Here is an 18,753-nt window from a genome sequence, read left to right as displayed (position 1 = left end):
GTCAAGAAGAGGGAACAATAAAAGAAAATTTTGGAACAATAAAAAGAAGCAACCGACACAGGACCCTGCCAAGAAGCAACAGACTGTTGCTGTCCTTGCTGCCACTACTGCTACCACTCCAGCACCACCGAAGCAATATGCTGGAAATCTCCCTAAGTGCAACAAGTGCAACTTCCACCACAATGGTGCTTGTCGGGAACTGTACTGCAAAAACTGCGACAGGAAAGGGCATACCGCTCGTCTCTGTAAAGCGCCAGCACGACCGATCAACCAAGTAGCCAATGCTGGGGCAAGCCAAACCTGCTATGGATGTGGTGACGCAGGACACTTCAAGAGAAACTGCCCCAAAACACAAGCTTCTAATGCTGGTGGTGTAGGGAGAGTCCTGGCCATGGGACATGGAGAGGCAATCAAGGACCCCACGGTGGTTACCGGTACGTTTCTCCTCAATAACTCTTATGCATGCGTACTTTTCGATAGTGGAGCGGAGAGGAGTTTTGTGAGCCATCAATTCAAACATTTACTTAAACAAGACCCCCAATTACTAAAAGACACATACGTCGTAGAAATGGCAAACGGAAAGGCAGAGCGCACTAGCGATATATACTCAGGGTGTACCCTCACTCTAGATAATCATTCATTTAAAATAGACCTAATGCCGGTAACAATAAAAAGTTTCGACATAATCATCGGTATGGATTGGTTAAGTTCTCATCGTGCTGACATTCTATGTTACGAACGGGCCGTTCGCCTCAATCTGCCAAATGGCGAAACCCTTCTCGTCTACGGTGATAAACCCAGTGCAAACTTACAAATCATCTCTTGCGTCAAGGCTCGAAAGTATCTCCGAAAGGAATACCACGCCTTCTTAGCCCACGTAGTAGATAAGAAACAAGAGATGAAGGATATCAAAGACATTCCAGAAGTGTGCAACTTTCTTGACGTATTCCCCGAAGACCTTCCAGGCGTACCCCTCGCACGGCAAGTCGAATTCTGAATCGACTTGGTCCCCGGAGCTACCCCAGTAGCCAAAGCTCCATACCGCCTAGCGCCGGCAGAAATGCAAGAATTGTCCAGTCAATTGAACGAGCTGTTAGGCAAAGGGTTCATCAGGCCGAGCTTTTCACCCTGGGGAGCACCAGTCCTATTTGTGAAAAAGAAGGACGGATCCTTTCGCATGTGCATTGACTACCGCGAGTTAAATAAGCTTACCATCAAAAACCGATACCCTCTACCCCGAATCGACGACCTCTTCGACCAACTTCAAGGGGCAAGCTACTTTTCAAAAATCGATCTGAGGTCGGGTTACCATCATCTACGAATCCAAGAAGAAGATATCCCCAAGACAGCCTTCAGAACTCGCTATGGGCATTACGAGTTTGTAGTGATGCCCTTCGGGTTAACCAACGCACCTGCGGTATTCATGGACCTGATGAACCGAGTGTGTTGACCCTACTTAGACAAGTTCGTGATCGTGTTCATCGACGACATTTTGGTCTACTCACGAAGCAAGGAAGAGCATCGCCAACACCTACGCCAAGTGTTAGAAACGCTGAGAGCTGAGAAGCTCTACGCTAAATTCTCTAAGTGCGAATTCTGGATCCGAGAAGTGGATTTCCTTGGCCACGTGGTTAGCGAGAAAGGGATACATGTGGACCCCTCAAAAATCAAAGCGATCGAAAACTGGTCAGCACCTACAACACCAACGGAAGTCCGACAATTCTTGGGACTTGTCGGATACTACCAAAGATTCATCCAAAACTTCTCCAAGATCGCTAAACCACTCACCACTTTGACCCAAAAAGGTGTGATGTTTAAATGGGAAGATAAACAAGAAGCTGCCTTCCAAACTTTAAAACGAGCCCTGTGCAACGCACCGATCCTATCTCTGCCAGAGGGAACCGAAGACTTTGTAGTCTACTGCGATACATCAAACCAGGGGCTTGGGTGTGTTTTAATGCAGCGAGGAAAGGTCATTGCCTACGCATCAAGGCAATTGAAAACACACGAGGTCAACTACGCCACGCATGACCTCGAATTGGGAGCAGTAGTGTTCGCACTAAAGATCTGGAGACACTACCTTTACGGAACGAAGTGTACCGTCTTTACCGATCACAAGAGCCTTCAGCACATTCTCAATCATAAGGAGCTCAACGTGAGGCAAAGGCGATGGGTAGAACTACTGAACGATTACGAGTGTGAGATTCGTTATCACCCAGGTAAGGCAAACGTAGTAGCAGATGCCTTAAGTCGAAAGGAATACTCAGGGCGCCGAGTAAAGTCATTAACGATGACAATCCATTCACACCTGTCCACACAAATCAAAGAGGCTCAACTGGAGGCCTTGAAACTGGAAAATATGACGGATGAGGCATTAAGGGGAATGGATAAGAATCTTGAAGTCAAAGACGACGGAGTTCGTTACCTCATGAACCGAATCTGGACACCAAAGTCCGGTGGGTTCCGGGACGTCGTCATGAACGAAGCACACAAGACTCGATACTCCATCCATCCAGTATCGGATAAAATGTATCTATACCTCAAGAAGTTGTACTGGTGGCCGAACATGAAAGCCGATATTGATACCTATGTGGGCAAGTGTCTGACTTGCGCCAAAGTCAAGGTGGAATACCAGAAACCCTCGGGATTGCTGCAACAACCTGATATACCGGAGTGGAAGTGGGAACAAATAACCATGGACTTCATAACCAAGCTACCTAAGACCACGGGTGGGCTTGATACCATATGGGTAATCGTGGACAGATTGACCAAATCAGCGCACTTCCTGCCGATTAAGGAAACCGACAAGATGGAGAAGTTGACTAGAATATACATCAAAGAGGTGGTACGACTGCATGGCGTGCCGATATCCATTATCTCTGACAGAGATAGTAGATTTACATCGCGATTTTGGCAGTCTCTACAGAAATCCCTGGGGACTAGGCTTGATATGAGTACAGCCTATCACCCACAAACTGACGGGCAAAGTGAGAGGACCATTCAGACGCTAGAGGACATGCTTAGAGCGTGTGTGATAGACTTTGGTAAATCTTGGGATACCCATTTACCACTTGTTGAATTCTCGTACAATAACAGTTATCACACTAGCATCAAGGTTGCACCATTTGAAGCCCTCTATGGCCGCAAGTGCAGGTCACCTCTGTGCTGGGCTGAAGTGGGTGACACGCAACTAGCTAAGGGACAAGTCCTTAATAGCACCCTCACTGGCCCGGAGATAATAAGAGAAACCACAGAGAAGATCGTTCAAATTCGGGAAAGACTGAAAGCATCCCGAGATCGGCAAAAGAGTTACGCGGATAAGCTACGCAAACCCTTGGAATTCCAGGTCGGTGATCGAGTACTACTGAAAGTTTCCCCTTGGAAAGGAATGATACGTTTCGGTAAACGGGGGAAACTAAACCCAAGGTACATCGGACCATTCGAAATCCTTGCCAGGATCGGCCCAGTGGCATACAAACTCCGATTACCACAAGAACTAAATCACGTACATCCTACCTTCCACGTATTAAACTTAAAGAAATGCCTATCCGATGAGACCCTCGTGATACCACTCGACGAAATTGAAATCAACAAGAGTCTCCAATTCGTGGAAGAACCGGTAGAAATCATGGATCGAGAGATTAAAAGAACAAAGCAAAGTCGTATTCCCATTGTGAAGGTCCGCTGGAACGCTAAACGAGGACCCGAATTCACCTGGGAACGCGAGGATCAGATGAAACAAAAGTATCCACATCTCTTCCCAAATTCTTGAAGTCCCATTCAAAAAGCTAATTTCGGGACGGAATTCCTTCTAACGGGGGGATGATGTGACAACCGTCAAATTCTGGTCAAATCAAAGTCAAACTAAGTCAACAAGTCAAACCAGTCAACTCAGTCAACCCTTGTGTATTAGGGTTTACGCTATGTAATTACTGAACAGTTCGCTAATTTAAAGAGAAAACATCAATTGGAAAATTCGTGTATTTAATTTTCCTTAGCCTTGATAGTGCTAAACAATGAAACAAAGCGATAAAACACTATTACACACTCATCGGGAGTGTGTAGGACACTAAATCATGGCTTAACGGGGTTTACGGACCTTGCGTTGCGAAGCCGGATACTCAAAAAGGTCATAAATGGAACCTCTCTAAATCTCCTTCACTCTATCTCTCTCTATTCGAAATCTCTCCCAAATCTCTCTCAAAAGTTCCCGTAACTTTTTGTAATCATTTGGGCCATCCCGACCCTTAACCGGGTCAAAAACCGCTTAAAACGGGGTAAAAACGGGTAAAATACCCTTAAGGACCCGAAACCTACCTTATAGGGCCGAAGCCTCTTAGGGCCGAAAGTCCCCTTAAGGGACCGAACTGCTGAGAAGCGAACCCCAAGAACCGAACCTGCCCTTCGCACCGAACTTCGCCTGACCCGAACCCGAAGCCTCTCGGACCGAACTCTACCTTCGCCTTCGCTCCTAAGCCTTTCGGTCCATTTCGCTTCTTACTCCTTTCGCCTCGTTTCGCCTTCGGGCCCAGCAACCTTGGGACCGAACCTCGGCCTAGCACCGAGAGGTCTCGCAGGTTGCCATTTTCTTCCCGGTTTTCGACTAGTTTTGCGTTCTAAGCCCGATTTTAATTATTTTAACGCGGGATTTTCACCCAAAACTTTATTTTAACATATAAGGCCCCATATTTATTAATTAATCACGTTTTTCGGGATAAATCTTATCCAAGATTTAGTGGGTAAAGTACAAGAGGTGGAGTGTTGACTTTTCCTTAGTTTATGACACAAGCAACCACCTACACCCACTCTATGACCAGTCACACCTCCCCACCATCCCTAGTCACTTCATTGTACTTTTCCATCAATCATCAGCCCCTCCCACGTTCTAAGAGCTGGAGCAAATCAACCTCTCTCCTCATTTTCACTCACTTGCTCTCATTTCACCAAAAATCAAACACAAGTTTTCTCTCAAACTTTTTCTCTCTATTTCGAGACTCCAAGGCTGATCATCAAGCTTTATTCTACTCTTGGTAAGTATAATTCATCCACCTTGTGATTATTACACTCCATTCTACTCCAATCATCGATTGCTTACACAAACTCCATCACTTTGATGTTAGATTCTCGAAAATCTTCAAGGCATCTTCGAGTGTTCTTGAGTTGAACACTTTCCTTCTCCAACATTCATCTACTGAAATCACATAAGGTGAGTTCATACCCCTACATTTTCATGTTTTCTTATGTTTTAAGGGGGGGAATACAAGTTAAAACACCAAGAACACAACTAAATTCTTCTAACAGCTTTCATCAGAAAAGTTGGACTCCATTCACGGACTGTTTTGGTCAACTTAAAAATTTTTGTTTTCAAAACTGTACAAGGTGCAAGTAGTTCAAGTTCTTAGCTTTAAAATGGATACTTGCACATCTCCATAATATTTTTCTACAATTTATGGTGATTTTTACAAAACTGCCTATCATTTCAAGAACCAATCCGGACCAGTCTGTGATTATGGACGTTTTCACCTAAGTTGGAGGTCACTAAAAATCGTGAGAAAAATTTATGAACAAACTAGACTCATTTTCCAAACTCTCAGAATTTACGGATTCAGATTTGGACCTTTGATGATTTTTCTACAAATTTTCTAAGAACAGTAATAGAAATTGTTAACAACAGAAAAATGCTATCAATTTCATTACACCTTGTAACATGTTGAGCAAGGTGTATATCTTTATGTGATTATATGTTATTGCATTATATGACATTTTGCCTTAGTATAAGGACATACAACAGTTAACAAATGGATTTTTGCTAGATAAAGCATAGAAATAATAAATTGTTATAATCAAGGTACATCCATTACATACAAACATTTGGATAAACTATGTTAAGTATAGTTTACATACATTACTACTACTACCCTTGTTTTGATAAACTATAATAGGTATAGTTTATGATACATTACATAATACATACATTTCAAAAGGGTACATTTATACAGAGAGGATTTTCATTACACAACACGTAATTCCGTTAATGACTTTGTGAGACATTCGCTTCACTATACAAATAAGTCCTGTATTGTAACCAGAGTCTCCTGGAGGGAGAGCGTGATAGTTGTATATAGATCTATATTGGGTCTGACAAACCCACACCTTAACTGCATGCAACAGTTAGACCGGCAGGTCTGGGGTGACAAATGTCATAACATTTCCGACGCCTGAAGAACGTCGTTTCATAGAAAGTATTAACAAACATGGTTATAATAACTCACAGAAAGTATTAACAAACATAGGAATTTACGGGAATTTCATAGAAATCAAACGCGTTTATGTCTATTTAACTTACATTATTTTCTATAAGTAAGAAAGGTTACTTATACATTTTGGTCTTTGGATATAAGACTACATCACACATTTTAAGGAAAATATTGGATTTTCGGAAACAAACATTACATTTACAAGAGAGAGGTTTTTATCAATACAAAACAAAAGCTTATGAACTCACCAACCTTTGTGTTGACACTTTTTCAAACAACTTGTATTCTCAGGAAATCACTAAACAGGTAACCAAGTGCATTTTGAGGATGGGACGTTAAGGCGTCAAACATTTTACAGTTTGTCAAGATATTGTAATTGATTTGGAAACATGTAATTCATACGATGATGTAACTCTTTCAATTATATATATGTTGGTTGTGTTTACTTTAATCACTATTGCAAATGTTGTTATGATACTATACATGAAGTCCTCCACCCCCGGACGTTTCCGCCATCCTTGGTTTGGGGGTGTGACACTTTGACCTTATCATCAAAGCAAAGATTCCATCTGCGAGAAACTTGTTTCAATCCATAGATTGATTTCTCAAGCTTACACACTCTTTTGGGGTATTTAGCTTCCACAAAACCCTCTGGTTGATTCATGTAAACATCCTCAGCCAACTTTCCATTAAGGAAAGCGGTTTTAACATCCATTTGCCAAATTTCATAACATGAAACGCAGCTATGGCTAACATAACCCTAATAGATTTGATCTTAGCTACAGGTGAGAAGGTCTCATCATAGTTAACCCCTGGGGTTTGAGTAAAGCCCTTTGCAACCAGTCGTGCCTTGAACGTGTGTACCTTTCCATCCATGTCGGTCTTTTTATTGAAGATCCATTTGCACCCAACTGTCTTACGACCTTATACATTGTCAACCAAGTTCCAAACTTGATTGTCATACATGAACTGGATCTAGCTGTCCACTGCCTCCTTCCATTTAGCAGACTCAGGGCCTGACATGGCTTCCTTGTAGTTAGAAGGCTCATCTAAATTTACTAGTGTACTATTACTGATAAACGTATCACCATCTGTAGTAATATGGCTTCCTTGTAGTTAGAAGGCTCATCCAAATTTACCAGTGTACTATCACTGATAAACATATCACCATTTGTAGTAATATGGAATCCATAAAACTCAGGTGTCATTCTAATTCGGTTGGAACGTTTGAGAGGTAATGACTCTTCAATAGGTTCAACAAGAATCTCTTCCTCAGGTTGAGCGCTAGCGTTAAAGGTTCCTTCATCGCTTGTCTCTTGAATTTATTCAAGATCAATTGTACTCCCACTGCCCCCTTTGCATATGAGCTCTCTCTCGTGAAAGACTCCCGTTCGTGCTACGAAGACCATGTTTTCACTAGGTCTGTAGAACAAGTATCCAAAGGACTTCTGTGGATAGCCGATGAAAATACATCGCTCACTTCAAGGTTCAAGCTTGTCATGAGTCTCTCGTCTAACGAAAGCTTCACAACCCCAAACCTTGATATGTGCCAACGAGGGAACCTTCCCTGTCCACATTTCGTGAGGTGTTTTGGCCACCTTCTTTGTTGGGACTAGATTAAGGATATGGGCAGAAGTCTCTAAGGCATACCCCCAGAATGAGATTGGAAGCGAAGCTCGACTCATCATGGAACGAACCATGTCCAACAAGGTTCGATTACGCCAATTAGCCACACTATTAGTTGTGGTGTCCTAGGAGGTGTCATTTGTGAAATAATTCCACATTCCTTAAGGTAGTCGTGGAACTCGATACTAAGACACTCACCACCCCTATCGGATCTGAGCATCTTGATCTTCCCGCCCAATTGATTTTCGACTTCATGTTTAAACTCTTTGAACTTTTCAAAGGTTTCTGACTTGTGCTTGATTAAGTAGATATATCCATATCTGCTATAATCATCAGTAAAAGTCACAGAAAATCGATTTGCATCCTTTGTGGTGGATCTGAAGGGCCCACACACATCTGTGTGTATGAGATCCAACAATCCTTCACCTCTTTCACAAGAACCAGTGAAAGGTGATTTAGTCATCTTTCCAAGCAAACAAGATTCGCATGTATCATCTGACCTTAGGTCAAATGATTCCAACACTCGATCCTTTTGGAGTTGGGAAATGCGTTTCTTGTTGACATGTCCAAGACGACAATGCCACAAGCAAGCTTTGTCTAAATGTAACATCCCAAAATTTAGAAGTATGATTGAAGGACTTAAGTGTAAATTGAAGAAGGTACTCGACGAGTAGGTATGCTTACTCGTCGAGTCGGAGCGGGTTCTGGTCGCAAGTTAAGTGACCAAGTCGCCGAGTCGGTAGCTGGACTCGACGAGTTGGTGCTGAAAAGAGAAAACCCTAATCTTAAGGGTTGCACCCTATTTAAAGGACCATATATCCTCCCTTCAGCCTCCTTATTTCCCTTGAGAGTCACTAAACCCTAAAATCGTGTGAGCTTCCATTGTTAAAGAGATTTGAGCTTTGGAGGAGGAATATTGAGAAGGGAGCTTGAAGATCAAGAGGCTAGCATCAAGGGATTGGTGTAGATCCAGAATCTACTTCAGCTTGGGCACATTTTGGAGCTAACAAGCTGTTACCTTGACTCTATTGCATTTATATCTATTCAAAAATGAGATTTGGGGCCATTTTGGCATGTTAAGGATCTATTTCAGGTTAGGGGTCTAGATCTGAGGTTGCTACTTCAGATCTAGACTTGTGTTGGTCCAGAAACTCACAAAGTATCAGCCCTTGGTTTGTTGGTGAAGCATCCTTGTCTTAAACCTTAGACCTAGATTGATTTGGGCCTATAACTCTTTGTTTCCACGTAAAGTTTGCAACTTTACGTGAGAGTCATGCCCTAGAAGAGTGGATCTACAGTTTGGAGCCCCTACATGACTCGAAAAGCCTCTGTATGAATAAAGGACTGAAGGGACTCGGCGAGTCTGTTCTTGGACTCGGCGAGTCTGTTGAAGATAGGCATGGACTCGACGAGTTGGAGGAACAACTCGGCGAGTCTGTTGAAGATTGCTGTGGACTCGACGAGTCTGTTCTTGGACTCGACGAGTCAGAACGCAAAACCCCAACCTCTTCTGGTTAAGACTCAGATCAGTGAGTTGAGTGGTGACTCAGTGAGTTGGACATGATAGGACTCAGAGATTGTTGAACTCGACGAGTCATGGAGTGACTCGGAGAGTCGAGTCGTGATATGAGAGTTTTCTGAGTTTAGGAACTCGGCGAGTCAGCGGGTTGACTCGACGAGTAGGGTCAATCAGGAAGGTTGACTTTGGCCAGGACTTTGACTTTGACCAGTTTGACCTTCAAGGGTATTATGGTAATTTGGATATTTATGTCAATGGATCATTGATGGCTACAGGTGTTGGAGTTTGGGGCAGTGCTTCGGGATGGTGCTTTCGTGGTTCGGTTCGGCAGTTGCAAGGTGAGTTATCCTCACTATACCCAAGGGTCTAAGGCACCAAGGCCGGCCCTTTGATTTGTTATTTGAGATAGTTACTGCTGTGATATGTTAGTTGGTATCCTGGTATATAGGATGGCTATATGATGGTATGCTCTGATTTGGTCGGTATTCTGGTAGATTGGATGTGGCTATGCTTAGTGACCTGTAGTTGGTCTGACTGTCTGTATGCTGGTAGGAGATTACCTGTTATATGTGCACATGTTGAGTAGTAGTAGAGGGTATTCCATCCCGGTAGGATGATAGGGCCCTAGTATGTTGTCTTGTAGACTGTTATATGGTTATTTGATAGGTGCACATGTTTGCTAGTATGTGGGCATTCCAACCCGATGGTTGAGGGCCAGGAGTATTCCATCCCGGTAGGATGATTGGACTCATAGTAGGTGGGCATTCCAACCTGATGGTTGAGGGCCTGGGGTATTCCATCCCGAGGGATGATTGGACCCATAGTAGCTATTATATGTATAGTAGGTGGGCATTCCAACCCGATGGTTGAGGGCCAGGGGTATTCCATCTCGGTAGGATGATTGGACTCATAGTAGGTGGGCATTCCAACCTGATGGTTGAGGGCCTGGGGTATTCCATCCCGAGGGATGATTGGACCCATAGTAGTTATTGTATGTATAGGTGTGTGGCATTCCAACCCGACGGTTGAGGGCCTGGGGTATTCCAACCTGACGGTTGATTGGACACATAGTATGCTGTTCATTTCTGTATGTGTATGGTTATGTGTGTACAGGTATTTTGAGGGAACTCACTAAGCTTTCGAGCTTACGGTTTCAATTTATTGTTTCAGGTACATCAGGTGATCGTGGCAAGGCAAAGGCGTGATCGTACCACTCCTCATATTTCATGATTTTTTGATTTGGTTCTGGGGATACTCTGATGTTTAAACTATTTTGAAAACAAGTTGTAATAACTTAATGGTTTTGAATGGGTTAAAATGTTTTAAATTGGCTTGAATTTTATGGGTGTTACAAGTTGGTATCAGAGCCTTGGTTTGAGTGAATTGGAGGAACATTCGTGTGAATCCAGTCTCAAATCAAGGAAAGGTTTTCAAATGGTTTTCAAAATAAGTAAAGGAGGATGCAGAGGGTATGATTAGCCGGAGCCAGTAAGTAGACCCCAAAATACCATACAAGTTATTTGATTATGTGATATGATTAGAACAACATGCTAGTACTAAGCTATGGATCTTCAGGAATTGCATGATAGAATTGCCTGATTACATGATGCCTGCTAGCCTAGGGTTTCCTTTGTATGAAATTGACATCATTACTGTAGTTGCTTAGTGTATGCATCACGATTATACATAATTAAAATCTTATATCCTGACAATGTTTGATTTGGCCTTATGTTCTGTTCTTGTTTGATTGGGAGCTTAGGGTAGGATTGGATATTCGAAAGTCTATAGGGTCCAGCGTCATGTATGGCTAGCATACACTAGTGCTGCAGGGTTGGTGGAAGTTTCATGGATGGGTGGGTTGTGAGAGGCCGGGAGGCCAGTTATGAGATATTTAGCATTCCTCTAGGAGTGAGGATTGAGCATTCGTTATGTTATGTATATTATTAGGGTGTTGTGGTGATACTTGAGACAAATATGGGTAGGTGTGGAAGGTAGTATGGGCCCATACTACTGAAAGCACAGGACCCATACGCGTAGCAAGGAAGTCACAACCCCTAGGGTTTAGAAGGGAGTTGGTCCCCGGTTATCTAGGCGGATTGTCTGATATTTTTCCTCTTCTATTTTCAGTATGGTGGTTACGAGGCGTGTCGTGACCGGATCCGGATCGGGATCAGGTCAGGGTGATCAGGGGACCCCAGTGGCCCCTGAGATTATCGGTCAGGAGGGGCCAATGTTGACAGAGGATCGGGTCAGGGAGATCATCCGCGAGGAGGTGGTCGAGATTGTCCGGGGTCAGATTCCGGAGTTGTTTGGGACTTTAAGTCCGCTATGAGGGAGTACTTCGATGATCGTTATGCAGCTCTTACTGAGACGGCTGCCGTGGCAGCTACATCGGCTGTAGCAGCGGCAGGGAGAGGAGCCGATCGGGGTTTCCAGTATCGGGACTTCGATAATACAAAGCCCCCTACCTTTGACGGAGTTCAGGATCCGACTGTTGCGATGAGATGGTTGTCGGACGTGGAGGGATGTTTCTTTACGTGTTCGTGCCCTGCTGAGCAGAGGGTGAGGTGTGCTCTGAACCTTTTGAGGCTCGGGGCGAAGGATTGGTGGAGGTTGACTACGGGATCATACTCTGACGCGCAGCGAGCTGCGGTGACTTCGGATCAGTTTCGGGATATGTTTAGTACTTGTTATGTTCCGCGGGTATAGCGGGAGAGATTGGCTCAGGAGTTTTTGGAGCTTAGACAGGATTCAGAGTCGGTGACGGAGATCACCAGGATGTTTACGGAGAGGGAAATGTTCTACCCTGAGTTTGCTTCGGAGCAGGCTCAGATGACCCGGTATCTGAGCATGCTCAAGAGGGACATCAGACAGCTTGTGTCCACACAGAGATGTGATACTTTGTTGGAGTTGCAGGAGGCCGCCAGGCGGCGTTAGCTAGAGATTGAGCTCCAGCTGAGGGAGCAGAGGCAGGCCCCGGTGCAGTCGCAGCCTGCGCCAAAATGGATGAGGGCCGCTGATTATCGTCAGGAAAGCCAGATGAGTCACACTTGTGGGAAGTGCGGTAAGGTACATGATGGAGTTTGTCGATCTTCTTCTGGGTGCCACAAGTGTGGCAAGGAGGGCCACATAGCCAGGAATTGTAGGCAGCAGGCTCCAGCTGCCGGAGTCCGACTTTGTTATTATTGTGATCAGGTGGGCCATATGAAGGTCCCAGCACCAGCCACGTTGAGACTTACTGACGGGGGTCAGGGTCGAGCAGAGCCTCCGAAGGCTCCAGGGCGTGCTTATCAGCTTGTGGCCGAGGAGATCGGGACAGCGCCAAAGGTGACAGCCGGTATGTCTTTTCCTTCTATATCTTGTTCATGTTATTATGAGTTGTTTGTTTCCTACATAAGTTATTAGAGCATAGTAGATGACAGTGAGAAGTTATTATTGAGAAATTATAGAGGGGTAGTATCTGGTGATGCATTCAAGAGAGAGGAAGGTCATGATCCAGAGATTCGGAATCATCAGCGGGAACTCGGATCCCTTGAAGTTCGTTGTGTCGGATTGGGACGATTGAGTCGCGTACCAGCTTCGCCGCCGGTAGACAGTAGTTAGTGCTCTAAGTGGGGGAGAATTGGAAATTCTCGGATGGGGCGTGGTTTGGAAGGATGTCGCCTGATGCAGTTTGGATGTCGGTTACGGGAAGTGGTGCAATGAGGCGTTCTAGTTATGGTAAGAACCCTGTCTGTATGGTGGATCTTTGAGCGAGCAGTGAGGATACTACTATGCTATAACAATCAGTGGGGTTGTTCCCAAGTGTCGAAAATGTTGAGGGGCATGCGGAAGACTCTTTATGGATGGTAGGTTATGCAATCAGTTTCTGAGTATATATACGTGTTCTGGGATAGCGACGTGCTCCACAAGTGGATGATGTAGAGTGAGGTTCCGATATTTCGGCACCGACTGATGATGCGAAGTCATGGTTCAGGTCTCCTGGGAAGAGGAGAAGGTGAGTAACTACAGATTGGAGATTTAGACAGAGGAGCTAGAGATAGCGGAGTTGATAGACTCGGGAGCAGTCTAGACCGGCGCTGAGAACCGTGTGAGGATATTCCAGTCGTAGGTCGTGGACCTAGGGATCGCGAGAGTAATGTTCCCTGTCATGGTATGTTTGGAGTAGACGTGATGTCGAGATTTGGGTGAGTTACACTCGGTTGTGTCGAATCAGAGTAGATTGAGGGAGCTGCAAGGTTGGATCCTTGGGCTTCAAGTATGGTTGTAGGCATGGGTTATGTGAGTAGTGGTATTCCAATCTAGGGTATTCCATCATGAGGATGGCCGGACCCTATGATTGATTGGACGTGGTGTGTTTGGTATTCCAACCCGAGGGTTGATTGGGCCAAACATGGGTGAGAATGCGAGGTTATACCATCCTTGGGATGACTGGACCCGTTATAGGCGTACCGGGTATTCCAGCCCGAGGCTGATTGAGCTAGGTGCGAATGATTATGTGATATAGCTGGTTGATTCATGGGAGTTGCTAGAAGCTGAAGGATGCAGTATCCTGTCATGGTAAAAAGGGAATAGATTCGGGATGGGAACAGGATTCGTTCCCTATTGCAGGTTAACCGGGTTATCACCAATTTTGGGCGAAGGAAAGGTGGATTAGTGTTATAGCAGAGCTCAGTGGATTATTGTGGTGTCTAACTTTCGCAAGTCTCGAAGGTGTGTTCATGTCAGGAAGGTGGCAATATCATCGGGTGATACTGGATTGATGTGTTCTGACATTAAGTAGAAAAGGCTAGTGGTCGGCCGAGAGTATTGGTAAGGATACCACACAAGAAGAAGTTATTTTAAAAGGGGTACAGTGGTAGGGTCAGGAAGGACCTGAGTTGGTTGGGAAATCGGAGTCTGCAGTGCAAGAGGTATATTCAGAATCATATAATGCAGTAGGCTTCGAGGACGAAGCCTAATTTAAGTGGGGGAGAGTTGTAACATCCCAAAATTTAGAAGTATGATTGAAGGACTTAAGTGTAAATTGAAGAAGGTACTCGACGAGTAGGTATGCTTACTCGTCGAGTCGGAGCGGGTTCTGGTCGCAAGTTAAGTGACCAAATCACCGAGTCGGTAGCTGGACTCGACGAGTTGGTGCTGAAAAGAGAAAACCCTAATCTTAAGGGTTGCACCCTATTTAAAGGACCATATTGTTGGGTTTTGAGCATTCTAACACTCCTATGATGTACATGCAACCCTATAAACCTTGGATCTATGTTTTCTCTATTATACATGCAAATATTAACTATTCCAAGGTTTCATCCTAACTAGCATATTATGAAGCACCTATACTACAAAGTTCTAGTTAGATGACATACCTTTTGATGTAGCTTGATGTCTTCAAGCTTTAAGAGCTTAGCCCCAATAGTGTGGAAGCCTCAAATGGAATCACAAATCACCAAAACACCTTGGAAGCACTTGAGAGAATATGTATGCACACTAAAATCGGCCCACTCTTATTTTCACACACTTATGCCAATTTTGTGAGCCAAGGACCCCTTTATATATTATGGAGGATTAGGGTTACATCCATGTAAACCCTAATACCCATGACCTTTCATTTACATAGGATCCATGGGTTAAAAGCTCCATGGACCATCCATGAAAGCTTAGCCCAACCTAAATGAACTTGGCCCATTCCATATATATAAGAGTCCATATTTAATTAGTTCTTTTTGATCACTTAATTAATTCTAAATTAATTCTTGATCAATACTAATTAAATAATATGATTCCATATTAATATATTAGAACTTATAATATATTAATATAAATCATAAATATACTATTCTCAAAAGACTATCCATATAAATTGTGTCGGTGAAGTGCAACCCAAATGGACCATGCCGGGTCGGGTCACGTACATATCAAATATAGTTATGGACTTAGACATTAATCCAACAGTCTCCCACTTGGATAAGTCTAAAACTATTATTGAGTATGACTTCAAAACCTAACTGGCAATCGTAGCTCTTAAAGCCGCTGTCGAACTCTGACCTTGTCAATGACTTGTCCATTAGATAAGGGATCATATATTCCTCCATTCTAGATATCATATGGACTGAGACATGGATTATAATCATTCTCTCTGTCCATTTGTTGTTTCCCGATTTTTGATTTATGATGACTGACTGATTGAACAAATCAAATCAGTCCTGGCTTGGCCAAGCACTCACATGTGTCATCGCTAAATCATCGAGGGGCCCACATATATCGCTTTTATCCCGAAGGTAAAAGGAATGGATAAACTTCGACTCATATGGCTTGTTCTACTACTTGTTGAATCATACACAAAGGCCTGTTTTATAACATCGAGTTACCAAATGCGTTTTCGTGCAATCAATGTATAACCAACTCATAGTAACAACTCATATCTCTAGGTTTGAAGAATATAAGATATTATCGTCTCATGATCACTCGTGATAAAATCCATGAAGTGATTCAAATGAGCGCGGGTTGAATCCAATACTCAGAACTTACGAGCACTCATGAGTGTTGTAGCACCACTTTGTCCACCAACTTGGACCTCTACAAACCAACCCATGACAGTCTTGATTCATATCTACTTCCAACATATGATCGACTGTGGATGGTTTGAATAACTTAATCATTCAGGAAGAGCGACTTAGTTATTCTGGAAGTCAAAACATGCAAAGTGAAACAAAAGAATAAATGAATCAAATATGGTATCAAACCCTATGAATATAAATAAACACTTTTATTTATCACCACACTGATTACTCATTATTCATTGTTTCGGTTTTATCAACTTTATACTTGAATTAAAAACACTAGTTGTCCCATGCTCCAAGCATGTACACTATGTTTTTCTTAAACAATAGCTTTGACATACACCAAGTATGCACTCTATGTTTGTCTATGATCCTTACTTTGTGAAATAAACCAATTGAACATAGTTTCAATGATTCTAATTTCACACTCCCAAATCCTTATCGAAAAATGTGAGAATTTCAAATTCCTATCATTTATCGAAATCTGTTTAGATTTTAAACTTATATGCACTGACCCTCCTGTAATGAATATGTACAAAGTCACAAAGACTTGTCAACAATCATTATAAGGTATTCCAATGGAGATCAACTCCATGGAAACTAAGTCTCATATTCAAAGTACATTGCTTTGGACATGCTTCTTGCATTAAGTTTTCTAATCTTACACAGATAACTTCCACCTATGGAGACAAGTCCATATTCTCATTTTGACTATCACTTCTGAATAAGAGATGCCTCTTTTCAGAATATGTCAATATGGTCCTTCCAAAATTAGCACTATACTTCCAACTGTCCCTGAGCAACCAATCTTTGGTAAACCTCAGATTGTCCTCGACAATTGCTTAATCATTTTAGTCATATCTAATTCTAGACCTTTTCCCTTCTTAATGCCTCTGGGCATTTGGAAAAATTTAGAAATGACAAATATTATAGCACATGCAATCGATCCTGTACCCAAAGCAAATGGTACACGATTCATGATGTCTCACATAAAGACATGATTCTAGACCAGTCTTTTGCTACAATATTTTTATTTGCCATATTTTCAAAATTTGACTATGAAGAGGGATGCCGTAATCATAATCGAATTTTGAGAACGCAATATATAGAATTTCCTTAAGTTGAACCAATCCAACATGAAATTCATATATATATTCTTGACTAAAGATGATTAAGGTCTCAATCTAAGCCTTTAGAACTGAAATGAAGTATATCCTCTCCCTTAATTATAGCAAAACAACTTTTTCAATCCCTGCAGCCTCACGAATTGAAACTTTTGTTTTCTATAATTAACATTGCTAACTTGCAACACTAACAATAATTATCATGCTCCCACTAACATGATGATTATTAGCATAACACTTATGCTCCCACTAGCTTTGACATGTACTCAGAAATTAGCTGGACTTCTAGAAATCAATACTTTGTTGACTTTCTTACCAAAGTTCAGATTTCTGATACGAGATGCTTTGATAAAACTTTATCAAAATCATACACCTTTCCTTAGATAGCATGCATGTGTGTCTAAACAATTTCAGAACTATGAAAAGGGATGCCGTAATCATAGTCTCAATTGTTTAGACCTTTTGCCATCTGCTTCAAATCTACTTGGTGGAAGTGTTTCCTCACCATCATTTTCATGAATCGGAGAGAAACCTTATGACCCTTAGATTTTATGGTGTATGTGTTCTTATCCATGTGAATCCTCAAAACCATAGTCACAAGACAAGGATAATGATAAATCCAAACTCATATGGACTGAACTTATGCAATCTTAACTTCTTGCCACCTGGCAATACAGGGCCTGCCATTGTTTCCAAGTTGTTATGCAACCAATTGAGAACTTTCAGAACTCCTATGCAAAGCCAACTTTAACTGGAATGGGCACATAATATGTCAACACGATAGGTTATAAACCTCAAGTCGTGTGTTAGTGAAGAACCTCAGGTTTTATTCTTGATTAGTTCTTGAAATTCTTTTTAGGATCTTTAAGACTCCCACTATCTTCTTGACATATAAGACTATCTTGCCAAATATTCAAGAGATAGTGCGGATTCTTTATCAAGACAAACACTTCACACAATTGGCCTTAGTTGGTCTTTATTTTATCCAAAACATCACAACTTACCAATTTCAAATGTACAAGAGTAGGACACTTTTACTCTTACATTTGACAAGTGTTTTAAACCTTTCTTTAAGATATGTCACTCAAGTTACAATCTTGGAGTATGACTCTAAGAATTGTTTTGGAACGAAGTATGACTCATCTACCTGATCTAACCATTTCAACAATTCATGACTCCTCTTGTTAGTCCTAAGAATGCACTAAGATGACCTTTAGAGGACTAATTGTGATATGATTTCTAAATCATTAAGATGATCACAAACATGATACTAAAGTACTCTCCCATCTTTTCAGATTTGAGAAACTTTTATCTTTCTGCCTAATTTGATTCTTCCCATTCGTTCTGCCATACATTGAGACTTTTCCAATGTTTCAGAATTATACTTAAACTTGTAAGTATAACCATATTTACTAAACTTTAGTAAATCAAACAGTCTTAACGAGCTTTGTAGTGGACATGACCAGTGCACAAGAATGTGTACTCGATCCCTTTAGTCCTTCACTTGACTCACACATCCATGTGAACAAGTAATTAGTCTTGATTTTCCAATGCTTGAAAGTTCTCATTCATCATACTATTCAACTTGCATGATTCCAAGTTTCGGTCCAATTGAAACTTGGGCAATGAGGAACTTTCCTGATTTGGTAAATTTAGACACTACCACAAATGAA

The sequence above is a fragment of the Lactuca virosa genome, chromosome 7, assembly GCF_052849685.1.
Source record: "Lactuca virosa cultivar CGN04683 chromosome 7, Lactuca_virosa_CGN04683_v6, whole genome shotgun sequence".
Taxonomy (NCBI): Eukaryota; Viridiplantae; Streptophyta; class Magnoliopsida; order Asterales; family Asteraceae; genus Lactuca; species Lactuca virosa.
The sequence above is the reverse complement of the archived record's forward strand: the minus strand, read 5'-3'. Positions refer to the sequence as shown.